Consider the following 13,482-nt stretch of genomic DNA (forward strand, 5'->3'; position numbering starts at 1 on the left):
AGGCTGGGTGCACCTTTTAGGGGCTCCAAAATTTTTTCCCTAAGAGTCTGCTTATTAACCTTGTGGGAAGGAAAGCACCTAGAAAGCAGAAATGACCAGCCAGTGAAAGCTTCCTACCACCAAGAGAGGTATCACTCATAATCTTAGAATATGGGAAACTGGTATTCTTCACTTTGGCGAAATGGTGAGCGATCAGGTTTATTGTATTATTGACTCTTGGCCAGTACCATGAGAGATGTGCTCTGATATGATATAGAGCACAAATGTAACCACTTAGGCCAAAACATTTCAAGGGCTTAAAATAATTGCTTCTGCCACAGAGACTTAGCATTAAGTAGCATAATTTTGTTCCCAAAACTGTCCTTGCTTTGTGGGGTAAGGGTAGAATATAATTATGAAACTGAGATATAAGAAAAGATCATTGTGTTTCTGGGGAATGGGAAGATGAGCTGATGCTTCTGGGAAATCTGTGGTGAGGGGACCTTTGTGACCTATTTTAGTGGTTGTGTGGCTTTGGGTTTCTCTGCTGAGGGTCATTTCCTCATCTTTCTCTTGGTTGGCAAATGAGGAGTTTGGTAATGAACAAGAACCAAGCTTTAAAGACTAATTCTTTCTGAATGGGGCTGGTTTGAGACTGTGGGCTCTGGTGCTGGATTGATCTGTCTGAGAATGCCCTTTGAACTCAAGGAATCCCCATTGAGGATAATTAAGTTAATGATTAGGATTATTGGTCAGTTGTGTCTCTGGGTCCAAGAAGGGGACTCACATGTAAGAGGAGGTCTTTAAGGACCATCAGCCTCTAATTCTCAGATCAGAAGATCAGGGTGGTCCAAGGATTCACATGAGCAATGTTTAGTCCTAGAAGCTAGATCCACACACTGGGGAGTCAGGCCTTTATACAGACTTTGAATAACTATTATCTTTTTTTTTTTTTGCCATTTCTGAATGTTTGTATTGTTTATCTTCCCAACAAAAGGACATTTAGGTGTCAAAGGGAAACTGGGGAGAAAAAGCTGGAGCCTAGGGTCACTCAGTTTCCTACTCTCAGTCAGCTCTTATCCTCCACATGCAACCCAGGCACTCTCTTTTCCTGAGAGTTCTGAGCTTTGTCAGTTGGATAACATCTGCTAGCACTTTGATGTCATGGGCCCCAAATACAAAAATCGCTCCATAGACATTGGAACTAAGACCCAATGTAGACTGTTTTGCCAGCCTGTTGGACATGAGTTGGATTTGTCTGCTTCTGCCTGCTGCCTCAATGCTCCAACACCCCCACACTCCTCAAAAAGGTACCCTTTGAACCCCCTGCATATCCTTGCCCCATTGCCCAAAACATTCCCTCAAGTGACCTAGGGATGACCCCAACACATGTACCACCTTAAAGTTAAACAAGGACTCCCTGTTTCCATACCCTTGCATTAACTGATCACTCTGCTCCCACAATAATTCAGATCCAGCACAAACAACTGAGGGCTTCCTCCTTAACAAGCCCCACTACCAATTACCAGTGTCTGAAGGACCTTTTAGAACCCAAGGGGAACTTCACACCCCTGGTAGCCATATGTCTCCCTCACCCCAGCATCGCTCTGTGGCTTCTCCAAAGTGTTATTGCCCAGGTTCTTGCAGGGGCAAAAGTGGGAAATGGAGCTAGGTAATTAGAGATGATCTGCAGGCCTCTGAGGAGCAGCCAAGTGGTGCAGTGGAGAGAGTGCCAGGCCTGGAGTCTGAAAGACTCCCATTTGTGAGTTCAAACCTGGCCTCAGACACTTAGTAGCTGTGTGACCCTGGGGAAGTCACTTAAACTTTGTTTGCCTCAGTTTCCTCTTCTATAAAATGAACTGGAGAAGGAAATGGCAAACTGCTCCAATATCTTTGCCAAGAAATGGCAAACTGTGTGACCCCAGGCAAGTCACTTGACCTCTGTTTGCCTCAGTTTCCTCATATTTAAAATGAGGATAATCATAGCACCTGCTTTCCAGCATACCACCTGCCAAGAAAACCCCAAATGGGGTCACAAAGAGTCAGACAGGACTGAACAACAATGACGACAGTAGGCCTGAGCCCAGGGAGCTGAGGGGCTGGTTCTGTGATCAAGAAGGTCAGGAGTTAGGCATCTTGGGGCATTGAGACTTAGCAAAGAGAAATCCCCAGGCAAAGGGATATATCATTTCACTAGTGTCAGATGAGCTCCATTGACACAGATCCCGACTTCCTTGTAATTAGCAAATAAGACTGGGAACATCATGGTGCCTGTTCCCCATGCTCTCAATCCACCTCTCTATGACCACCCTGGTGATGATCCCATCCTGGTATCAGGCTGGTACACATGGTACCTGTCACCAGACACATGCTCAGTCTTCCCTGCATGGAAGAAGCTTGCCAGAGCCTGGACTCTATTGGCACAGCCTTTGAAAACTCAAGCTAACCTCCTTGCCATGATAAAAAAAAAAAAGATGGGATATTAATGGAAACAGTAGTTAGTCCAAAATCAAGGGCAAGTTACCAACTCACAGCCCCACAGAACAGGCAAATCCAGAGTCAAGTGTAATCCCTATCATCATCATCTTCATCTTCATCATTGTCATCATTATCATCATCATCTTCATTGTCACAGCAGCTAATATTTATATAATGCTTACTATGTGCCAGGCACCACGCTAATCACTTTACTGTTATTATCTCATTTGATCCTTACAGCAACTCTGGAAGTTAGGCGCTGTTATTATCCTCATTTTATAGATGAGGAAACTGAGGCAAATAGAGGTTAAGTGACTTGCCCAGGGTCACATAGCTAGTAAGTATCTGAGCCTCGATTTGAACTCAGATCTCCTTGGCTCTACTCTATCCACTGTACTACCTAGGTGCCCAAATATTTTTCTTTCTGATGTTTTAAAGGCAGGAACAACATGAAGTCTTCTCAGCTGGAACAAATTTAGCATAGGCATAAAAGTCAAATGTCTACACTACATATAGAAACGTATAGTGGTATCTATCTATGCTTCTTATTTTATTCCATGGAAGGGGCTGAGAAGACTTTATCTTCACCCCCTCCCCAACTCTAGCCCTATGACACTAGACACTTTTTGGAACTTTGGCCAGGTTAACTCCTTCCCCTCTTGCCATCAACACTTGCTTATCATAGGAAGCATTTTTTGTCTCTCCGCATTTACCCCATAAGGATACTTGGCATTACCTGGGAATGAAGTCTAGACTAGCTCTACCTAGAGGCTATGGCTTTGAGTCACGGCTTCCATGTATTGTGTCTGCCTAAGCCACCAGGTGATGCTGAAGATGGACTCTGCCAGCTTACTGCCAACTGGGCACTTTGGCCTTCCCAAGCACCCTGGGTACTGTAAATGTGGGCTGACAGATAAATCCAGATATAACTCATCTTTCTTATGGCTTACAACCCCACCCACTACGATCATTCACCATGGTCTTGCTGTTCATGCTTCTACCACGAATGTCCAATGGCAATCTACTCTACATGTGTCAGCTGCTGGCCTTAGGAAAATGTCCCTAGGCCATCCATGTGGCCCTTTGCAGTGTGTCTCTGCATTTCTTTGCAGTGTCTTTCAGCCATGTTCAGCCATGTGTCTGAAAAGTGTGTCTGTTGCTCAGTAATTCAATGGTGTGTTCTCTGGAAATTCTCCCTCAGTCATCCATGTGTCCAGACAGCTGTCCCTTGGGAGACTAAGTCCAGAAGTCTAAATACTACAGAGCTTGTCTCTGCCCTTTGAAAAGACCTGCCAGAGAGAGTGATAACAGCACAACCAATGGCCACTGCCTTTAGCAAAGTCTTTGAGAGGCAACTAAATGCCCCACCTGCATCTCTCAGCATTTAAAGACCTTGAGAAAGTCAGGGGAAACAGGTGCCTGCTGTGCAGTGGGAGGCTGCCACAGAAAGAGCTACATTAGACCTTGTTAAGGACTCTTGAGGCCTCCAACTTAGCAAAGGGGCAATGGACTTCCCAGCCTGAAATCCTTAACCTCTTTCTGGCTAGGTCATCCATTAGGACAGCTAAGGGGAATAATGGAAGGGATGGAGGTTGTGGGCTAAGTCAGATATGTAGGTGCTCATCATTAAGTCAAATGATGGGGGAGACAGAGGGAGAGAGACGGGGAGAGAGAGAGAGACAGAGAAACAGAGAGAGACAGAGAGAGAGAGAAGAGTTAGTTTTATGAATTCAGGTTTGGGGAGCTTGATTTCTGGTGGGATGACATTTGTAAAGGTCTAATACAAAATAATTGTAGGAGTACAATAATAGAAGCAAATGTGTCTTTCCTATGCCTTGTTCTTCCTTCAAGAAGCCCTGATTTTGTTGGGATGGGTGTATTCTTGATGTATGAGCACTGCAAACCTTTTGTACCCTGGTACATGTTTTAAGAGTTGCTTTGATCTCACATCCAGCCAAATGATGAGCCTTTCCAAACCTAGGTTGATCCTTTCTAGCTGGGTAGGAGCTACCAAGGACTGAGCTCACTCAGGTTCTAAGAACACAAGGTCTGCCAACAACAAACCACTGAAGTGCACTTGCCTTACATGGGGCCCTTGTCATACTGCAACTTGTACCATTTCAATTCAATGATATGATTTCGATTCAGCTTAAACATATCTTGAGTATTTTCCCTGTATAAGGACTATGCACGTTACCGTGTAAGACATAAGGAATGAAAACTCAGCACCTCATGATGGATTATAATCTCCCATTTGAATGTAAACTTCTTGAAGGCAGGGACTAGCACATAGTAAGTCTAATGTATGCTTCATTTATCCATCTTTCTGTCAGCCTGGCCTCAAGGAGCTTAAAATCTAGTTAGCTGCACAAACAAAACCAATGCAAACCAACAGGGAAGTTAACTGTAAAGACATACATGAACTGATACAGAGTGAAGTGAGCAGAACCAGGAGAACATTGTACATAGTAACAGCAACATTGTACGATGAACAACTGTACTTAACTATTCTCAGCAATACAATGATCCAAGACAATTCCAAAGGACTCGTGATTAAAAATGTTCTCCACCTCCAGAGAAAAAACTGATGGCATCTGAACACGGACCAAAGCATACTATTTTTCACTCACTTTTGTTCTTTCTTTTTTTGTTTTGTTCAAGTTTCTTTTTTTTTTTTCACAAAATGACTAATATGGAAATGTTTTACGTGATTACACATGAATAACCCATATCAGATTGCTTACTTTCTCAGGGAGAGGCGGAGGAAGGAAGGAAGAGATAGAATTTGGAACTCAAAACTTAACAATCAATGTCAAAAATTGTTTTTTACATGTAATTGGGGAAAAATGAATTTTGTTTTAAAGTCTAGCTAGGAGATAAGTATATAAATAACTAGGGTCCAAGTTGTAGTATGACAAGGGCCATAAGTCCTATGAGACTTCAGAGAAGGGAGAGATCACTCGTGATGAGTTGGGATGAAGGGAGGAGGACTGTCTATATCAGAAAGAATCAGGGAAGACTGTGGAGGAGCTGGTTTTATTTGAGGGGTGGGTAGGATTACAACACGTGGCAAATAAGATTAACAGTAAGTCCAAAAGATTACATTTCAAGGAGGATCAAGGAGGATCATGAGACCCAGTTCAGCTCCTGCTCATCTCTTGCAACTGAGACTGTGACCTGTTTCTCTGAGGGGACAGGACAGTCAGCTAGCTGCATAGGGACAGGTACTAGCTTTGTCTACCCAGCCCTGTCCTCAAAGGCTTCAGGTGACTTCAGGCTTGCCACCTATCCTTCAATTCTTCCACTAGATGGCAGCATAAGCCTTTCTGAGCCCAGGGCATGTAACGTTGGCACTGAACAATACTCAGATATTGTTGGGATTCAGTGAAAATTTACACAATCATAGGAAACTTGGCTTTGCAGGGGACCTCAGAGGCTGTACATGCAGCCTCTTTACAAGAAGAAGAAATTGAGGTTCAGAGAGAAGCAAGTTCATGGTAAAGCTGAGACTAGACTCTGGGGTTCCTGGTTCTTCTCAAGCATCCAGCAGAACTAATAGATATGGGCATGGGCTCTGTTTTCTGGGATCTGGCCACAGAACACACATACTTTCCAACCAGAAGGAGGCATTGGAGCAATTTTTTTTTTTTTTTTTGCCTTTTGGAGGGCAATTGAGGTTAAGTAACTTGCCCAAGGTTATACGGCTAGTTTTTTTGTGTGGGTGTTGTGTCTGAGGCCCGAACTGAACTTGGGTCCTCCTGACTTCAGGGCTGGCGCTTTACTCATTGCACCACCTATCCGCCCTCATTGGAGCAGTTTACCAAATTACTTCCCAAACTTTCGGGCAATGTAGGTTATGAGTCTGATCAGCCAGACAACATAAGCTAGTTGAATAGACAGTAGTTATAAGCTGTTTACCCGGTAACCTGGGAGAAGGTAAAGGGTGTTTGTTAGTCATTTGCTTAGCAATTGGAATTCAGGAGTCTCTGGGTCTGAAAGATTAAATCTCAGCACCAGATCTACAGTAAACTGGAATGCTGGGGTCATGGCTTTGGGGTGGAGCCTGGCATGAAAGAGGAAAAGCCTCTTGGTGCTGGGAGGAGTGAGAGACATGGCAGCCTAGCTCCCTAACTTCACAAACATTTTCCTTCTCTCCATCCGATGTCTCTCTGCTCAAATCTTCCCACTTGGATCAGCCTCCCACCAGGTCTGCTGCAAACCTACCACCAACCAAAGTCTTTGTGGGGGCAGCATCCTCACCTGCTTTGCTCCATACTGGCTTATGGGGGATGTAGTTCCCAAGAAGAATATGTGCCCCTCTCCCCTGCCCCCACCCCCCATCACACACAAATGAAGAAAAAAATCAGAGAGAAGTGGTTCTCCAGGGCATGAAACGGCATCTTACCTAGAAGTGCTCGATAAATGCTGGGTTGAGATGAGACGGAAGCATCAGCATGAGTCCCTGGGGGTTGGAGGGCGAGCCCTGGAGTCAGGGAAAATAGGTGGCAGCTATTACAGCAGTAAAAGCAAAGAAAACAAGAGAGAACAATTCAGTTTCTTCTCCCAGGTACAGTGGATTGGGAGTTTCCTAAGGGCAGGGACAATTTTTTTTTTAATTTTCCTAAGCATCTCCAGTAATGGGTGTTTAATAAATACTTGTAACTTGACTCAGTACCCCTAGGTCAGTCAGGACTGGAGAGAGGCCTGCTGGGGATGGTGGGGAATGGTGGGGAATGGTCTAGCAGACTATTGTTTCCCCCAGGAGAAAGTCCTGGGCTCAATTTGACTCGTGAAGAGACAAACCAGTGTAGGAAAAGCCTGCTGGTTTTTGTCACATGCCTCATCAATCACAGCAAGTCAGAGATTTAGACAATGCTGGCTGAAAGTCATGGTAAAGTCCATAGGCTACCAGCTGGCTTTACTGTGGCTAGAGGAAGTCTCATCATCTCTACAGCAGTTGCCTTAGGGACTCCTTTTCGTGGGCTAGGCAAAAATTGCAGCAAATCTTACTTGAGCTTGACAGATTGGAAACATACGGAGCGAGGAAACGCACGCTATTGAAAAAATGGCTATAGCTAAGAGAAAGATATATAAATATATACATATGTATGTATATATTCAAAGAACACTTCATAGTTAATTAAGTGGTCCTCAAATCCATCATCTTGTTCGTACCTCACAACAAAATTGTGGCAGGTTCAAAAGAGCCCCCGAGTCAGAAGACTGGGATTTGAATTTTGACCCTGAAACTTAGTGTTACTTGGGTAAGCTAGCTAACCTCTCTGAGCCTCAGTTTCCTCTTCTGTAATATAAGGGGATTGGCCTAGATTGGATTAGATAGCTAAGGTTCTGGTTAATTCTTCATCTGTGATCCCATGAGGCATAGGAACTGAAAAAAAGTCACTCCTCCAGCCTCAGTTTTCTCAGTTGCTCAATGGGAATAATAGTACTTGTCCTTCCTACTTCACAGGATTATTCTGAGGATCAAGTAAGACACATTTTTTAAAAGTCCTTTCTAAACGGCTATATAAAGAATGGGAAAGGCATGGTAAATGGGAAAGGCCTATGGGGAACACAGGAAGGTCCAGTCTAACAGCAATGACTCTGGACTGTTCAAAGAACAGAGGCAAAACGAGGTCCAGATTTAGTAAGACTATTGAGTAAGCCTAGACATCAGAATCTGTGACTGATTTTACCAAAGGAAGAGGTCATGGTCTTGATGCAGAGCCTCAGCTTATTTATTCCTGTTATTATCCCTATCATCATCATTTTTAGTACAGGCTGGAAAGGGATTATTAGCCCAATTGTACACTTACAGAAACTAAGATTCAGAAAAGGTAAATGCCTTGTCCAAGGTCACACAGTTAGTGGTAGAGGCAGAAGGAGTTGTTGGGTCTCCTGACTCTAAGCCTAGTACTATTTTCACTATATTGTGCTGTTCTTCTATTTCTTTTTTTTTTTTAAAGCAATTGGGGTTAAATAACTTGCTCAAAGTTACACGGCCAGTTATTTCTGGGTGTGGTGCTAAGTTTCTGAGCCCAGGATTGTTCTTCTATTTCAATGTGGAAAGAGTACTCCTATAATGTTTAATATTTTTGTCAAAAGCTTGGCGAAAGGAATACTCATCAAAAGCAGAAAAATGACATAAGCTAGAAGAGATAGTTAACATGGTAGATGATGAGTTAGGATCCAAAAACATTTCAACAGACTGAGGCATTAGACTGACTCTAGTAAGATGACATTGAACAGGTATAAATGTAAAGACTTATATTTGGGTCAAAAAATAAATTTCATGTTTAACATGATTGTACGTGTATAACCTATATCTGATTCCTCGCTGTCTTGGGGAGGGAAAGAGGAAGGGAGGGAGGGAGAAAACTTTGGAACTCAAAATCTTATAAAAAACGAATGTTGAAAACTGTCTTTACATGTAATTAGAAAAAATAAAATACTATTTACAAAAAAAAACTCTCATAAGCACAACATAGAGGGAACCACTAACGATCTTCAAGATTCTGAAGAATTATCAAGTAGAAAAGAGAAGAGATTTATTCTTTTAGAGAGAGGCACGGAATTAATGTTGCTTTTGCCTAGGAAACATTTCGTCTAAAAGTCAGTCAGCTAGGATTTGTTAAGCACATTTGTTTTGTTGTTGTTCATTCATGTCTGACTCTTCATGACCCCAGGACTTTGATCAAGAGGTTTTCTTGGCAGAGATACTAGAGAAGTATGGCATTTCTTTCCCCATTTTGCAGATAAAGAACTGAGGCAAATAGAGGTTAAGTGACTGGCCCAGGGTCACATAGCTAGTAAGTGTCTGAGGCTGGATTTGAACTCTGTCTTACTGACTCCAGGCCCAGAACTCTCTCCCAGTAGCCCCCTATCAAGCACCTACTTTGTTCAAGAAAAACTGTGTCAAGTGATCAGAATATAAAGATGACAGTTCTTGTTTTTAAGGAACTCACAATCTAAAGGGAAGACTACACCCAAATATCTATGTCCATACAAATTATGAACATAAAGGATAAATTGGGGAGGGTCTCAGAGCAAGTTACTAGCATTAAAGGAGATCAGGAAAGGCTTCTTGCAGAAGGTGGGAATTTATCTGGGACTCAAAGGAAGCCAAGAGGGTGAGATGAGGAGTGAGAGCATTCCAGGTAACGGGGGGGAGGGGGGGGGGCAGGGACAATCAGGAAAAATTCTCACAGTGGAGAGATGGCTTGTCCTGTGCAAGGAATAATAGCCAGGAGGTCAAGTGGAGAGGTTTTTATGAACTCCAAGCCCCATACAGGTTTGAGATGACAGCTCAAAAATTGATGTTAGATTGCATTGAGAGATATAATGTCTAGGTCTAGGGGGGTCCTATTGTACTCTGCTCTGGTTTGACCACATCTAGACTATTGTGTTTAGTTCTGTGAATCCCACTTTAGAAAAAACACTAATAAGATCCCTCCCCAAACTACTTTCTATTCATTTTGTATATTTTATATATCTCTATAGGCACATATATATATATACATATGCCTATATTCATATACATTCATTAAAATGTAAGATTCTTGAGAACAGAGATTATTTCCCTTTTGTCTTTGCCTTCCCAGTGCTTATTATGGTGCCTGATGTGAAGTAAGTACTTAGTAAATGCTTGATGATGGAAAAACGAGAATATCCAGAGGAGAGTTACCAGGGTGGTGAAGTATCGAGGGTCCATGCCATGAGAATATAAGAAATGGAGGATATTTGACATGGAGAACAGACAAAGGAGAGGGAACTATTAACTATCTTCAAGATCCTGAAGAATTATGAAGTAGAACAGAGATTGGATTTGTTCTATTGGAGAGAGGCAGAATTAATCTTGCTTTAAAGAAACATTTCCTAATGATGAGAGTTCTTCAAAAGTGAAATGGGCTCCCCTTCACCAAAGGTCTTCAAGGAAAATCAGGATGACCCTTTGCCTGATATGGGGCAGGGGATGAAGTGGGAGAGGTCCTGTTCAGATATTGGTAGAACTACCTGGAACCCAGCTTGCAATTTAGAGACTCTGCCATTCATACTCTTTCATTTATTTTGGGAGAATAAGAGCATTGTGCCATGGAAAGAGCTCTGGCCTTGAAGTTGAAAGACTTGAATCAGTCAGTTGACAAGCATGAAGCTTGGTTTGTGCCAAGCTCTGAGATAATTGCTTCCTATGAGGGCCTTCTTCTACCAAAGCTTAGCCCTTTCTAGTATAAGAGTGCCTAGATGAGCACAGAGAGTTTCAGTGACTTGCCCAAGGTAACACAGCCAGCATGTGTCAGTGGTAGGAACTGAACCCAGGGCTTCTGAAATCCTAAATCAGCTCTCCACCCAAGATGCAACATGGTCTCAAGCTCTTATTGTTATTTCTTAAATATTATCTTAATTGTGAGATGTCTGTGGCTCCTTGGCTCCATCTTGGACCTTGGTGTGAATGAGACAAGACACGGGCTCAGCCCAGGCTGGAGTTAGTCTGTCTGGCTCTGTTCCATGATCCAGACTTGTAACCTGGACCCTAGCCAATCCACCCCCAGAGACTTCTCAGCAGTCAACTACTCTTGGTCCCAAGGGATCCTGGGTGAGAAGGGCAGCTGGGCTAGAGCCAATGATCACTTCTGTTTGCAAAAGGCTTTCCCTTTTTTTTCCCTTAAGAATTCTTTTTAATTCAACAAACATATATTGAGTACCTACTATGTTCCAGTCACTGGGTTAGTTACTAGGGATAGAAAGACAAAAAGGAAATCAGTCATGCACTGGAGGATTCCATATTTTACTGGGTTGAAGCAACAAGTACTCAAATAAGTATAATACCAAATATATGCAAAGTAAATAAATACAGAGTCATTTCAGGGGTAGAGAGCACCAACAACTGGGTGGGGGGAGGGGTAGACTTAAGGAAAACTTCTTATTTAAAAAGCCTTAATTAATAGACCTGGCAGTCTCTTTCTAATAACTACTCCAGGACACTTAAGCCCTCAGACATTTAAAGGTTGCCTTACACTAGGGTTTCTTAACCTTTTTTTGTGGTATGGGCCCTTTTGGTGGTCTGGTAAAGCCTATGATTCTCTTCTCAGAATGACGTTTTTAAATGCACAAAATGAAATATATAGGATTACAAAGGAAACTGAAAACTAGTGAAAATAAAGATATAATTTTTTTCCATTCAAGCTCATTGACTCTATGGGATCTTTCGATGGGCCCTTCATGGGAACCAGTTTAGAGGAAGGGAGCAGGAAGGCAATGCTAAGGATCTGCCCAGAGTCACCCTCCGTGGGAACACCTAATTAAGCTACTTCATTCTTCCTCTGGATGGGGAGCCACGAGGGGACCAGGCAATTGAGGTACAAACTGAGGGGTCCAAGGAAGTTGGAGTACAGAGCCGAAGAACCACAAAGGGGGCCAGGAAACTGGGGCACAAAGTGAAGGGCCCACCTTCCTTGCTGTCAATATCATAGGCCTGTCTACCAAATACATCCTGGGAGCCCTCTTCTAATTTGCTCTACCTGTTGTTCAGTCATTTCAGTCATGTCCAACCCTTCATGTCAACACTTAGGGTTTTCTTGGCAGAGATACTGGACTGTTTGCCACTTTCTCCTCCAGCTCATTTTACAGATGAAGAAACTGAGGCCAACAGGGTTAAGTAACTTGCCCAGGGCCACAGAGCTAGTAAGTGTCTGCAGTCACATTTGAACTCGGGTCCACCTGGAGGTTGCTTTGCAGTAAGACAATGGCTTATCTTAAACAATGCTAGATTTGCTTTCTGCAGACAAAGGGAGTCTAAAGCCAGAAAGATGAGACATCAGTTTACAAAACTTTTTATCTCATTTGATCCCTTACCACCATCTTAGGAGGTAGACAAGACAGGGTAGAATGGTAATCCCTAGTTATATACATAAAAATTGGAATCAGAGGAAGGTCAATGACTTGCCCAGGGTCACACAGCAAGTTAGTGGCAAAGTTGGAACTAGAAGTTTGACTCCCAACCTGGGGCTTTCCATGCTATACCACACATCTCTAATTTACCTCCACTAGTGGAAGGAAAAAACCCAGCTCAAAATATTGATATCTCCATGAGGAAATGGAGTCAGGTAATGATGTAAGAATCAAATGTTAGAGTTGGAAAAAATCTTAGAAACCAAATTATCTGACGTCCCCATTCTGCAGATGAGAAAGTTGAGGTCCAGACAGAAGTGGCTTGCTTGAGAGTTTGTGCTGAATTACCAGCAGAAGTGTTAGTGGAATACTGGTTTCCTGATTCTGAATTGAATGCCTTGCTGGTCCTCATTATCTTACTACCAAAAGCTGGCAGAAAATGTGTTCATGCAACTCATTGCCAAAACAGCAGTGAACTCTATTGTTGAAGGTCTTGGCAGAATGTTTGACCTGTGCCCAGTAAGTGCTGAATGAATGAACAAATGAATGAATGTTGTAAGCTTTTTAGTGTGGATCTTTCGGCACAATTCTCATCACTGACAGATATTTATTGAGAGCCTTTAGCCTGCCAGGCACTGGTTAGACAAGGTTCATAAGATCATAGATTTATTTAAAGCTGAAAAGGACCTTAGCTCCTCCTGAAAGAGCTTACAATAAAAAGTTCAAATTGACCCTGCTAGAGACATGGGCATGGTCCACGAATGGACCGTGCAAGAGCATCTGATATATGATGAATGTTAATGAATGGACAGATAGATGAACAAAGTGTTGATTGCCTATGCTAAGCACAAATCCTAATGCTAGGAAAACATGTCCCTGACTGTTACTACAGATGTTTTTCAGATCAAATAATGTTTCTTTGAAAAATTGTGTAGGATGTTTAACGGATGGAGCATCAGACATGAAAGGCGAGTTCAGTGAGCTAACATCCTGGCTTAGAAAAAAAAGGAATTATTTAGCCAAATTTCTGTGTGGGGTTATTCTCGTATTTGGAATCTGGTTACAGTAGATCTACTGGGAATGTTGGAAGAGGCTTTTTGTACTTTTCAAAGACTGAGCTACATTTGTAATGAGACA

At 42.6% G+C, this 13,482-nt stretch overlaps 1 protein-coding gene across 10 annotated transcripts in view; it reads left to right on the forward strand.

The window, feature by feature from the left end:
- PEBP4 (phosphatidylethanolamine binding protein 4) overlaps positions 1–13,482 on the forward strand; it is a 416,346-nt gene that overhangs the window by 124,486 nt on the left and 278,378 nt on the right. The gene's annotated exons all lie outside the window — the stretch shown is intronic.

The sequence above is a fragment of the Petaurus breviceps genome, unplaced genomic scaffold (assembly GCF_028583685.1).
Source record: "Petaurus breviceps papuanus isolate PSGF00001 unplaced genomic scaffold, PetGlider_PUasm1.0 90919, whole genome shotgun sequence".
NCBI lineage: Eukaryota > Metazoa > Chordata > Mammalia > Diprotodontia > Petauridae > Petaurus > Petaurus breviceps.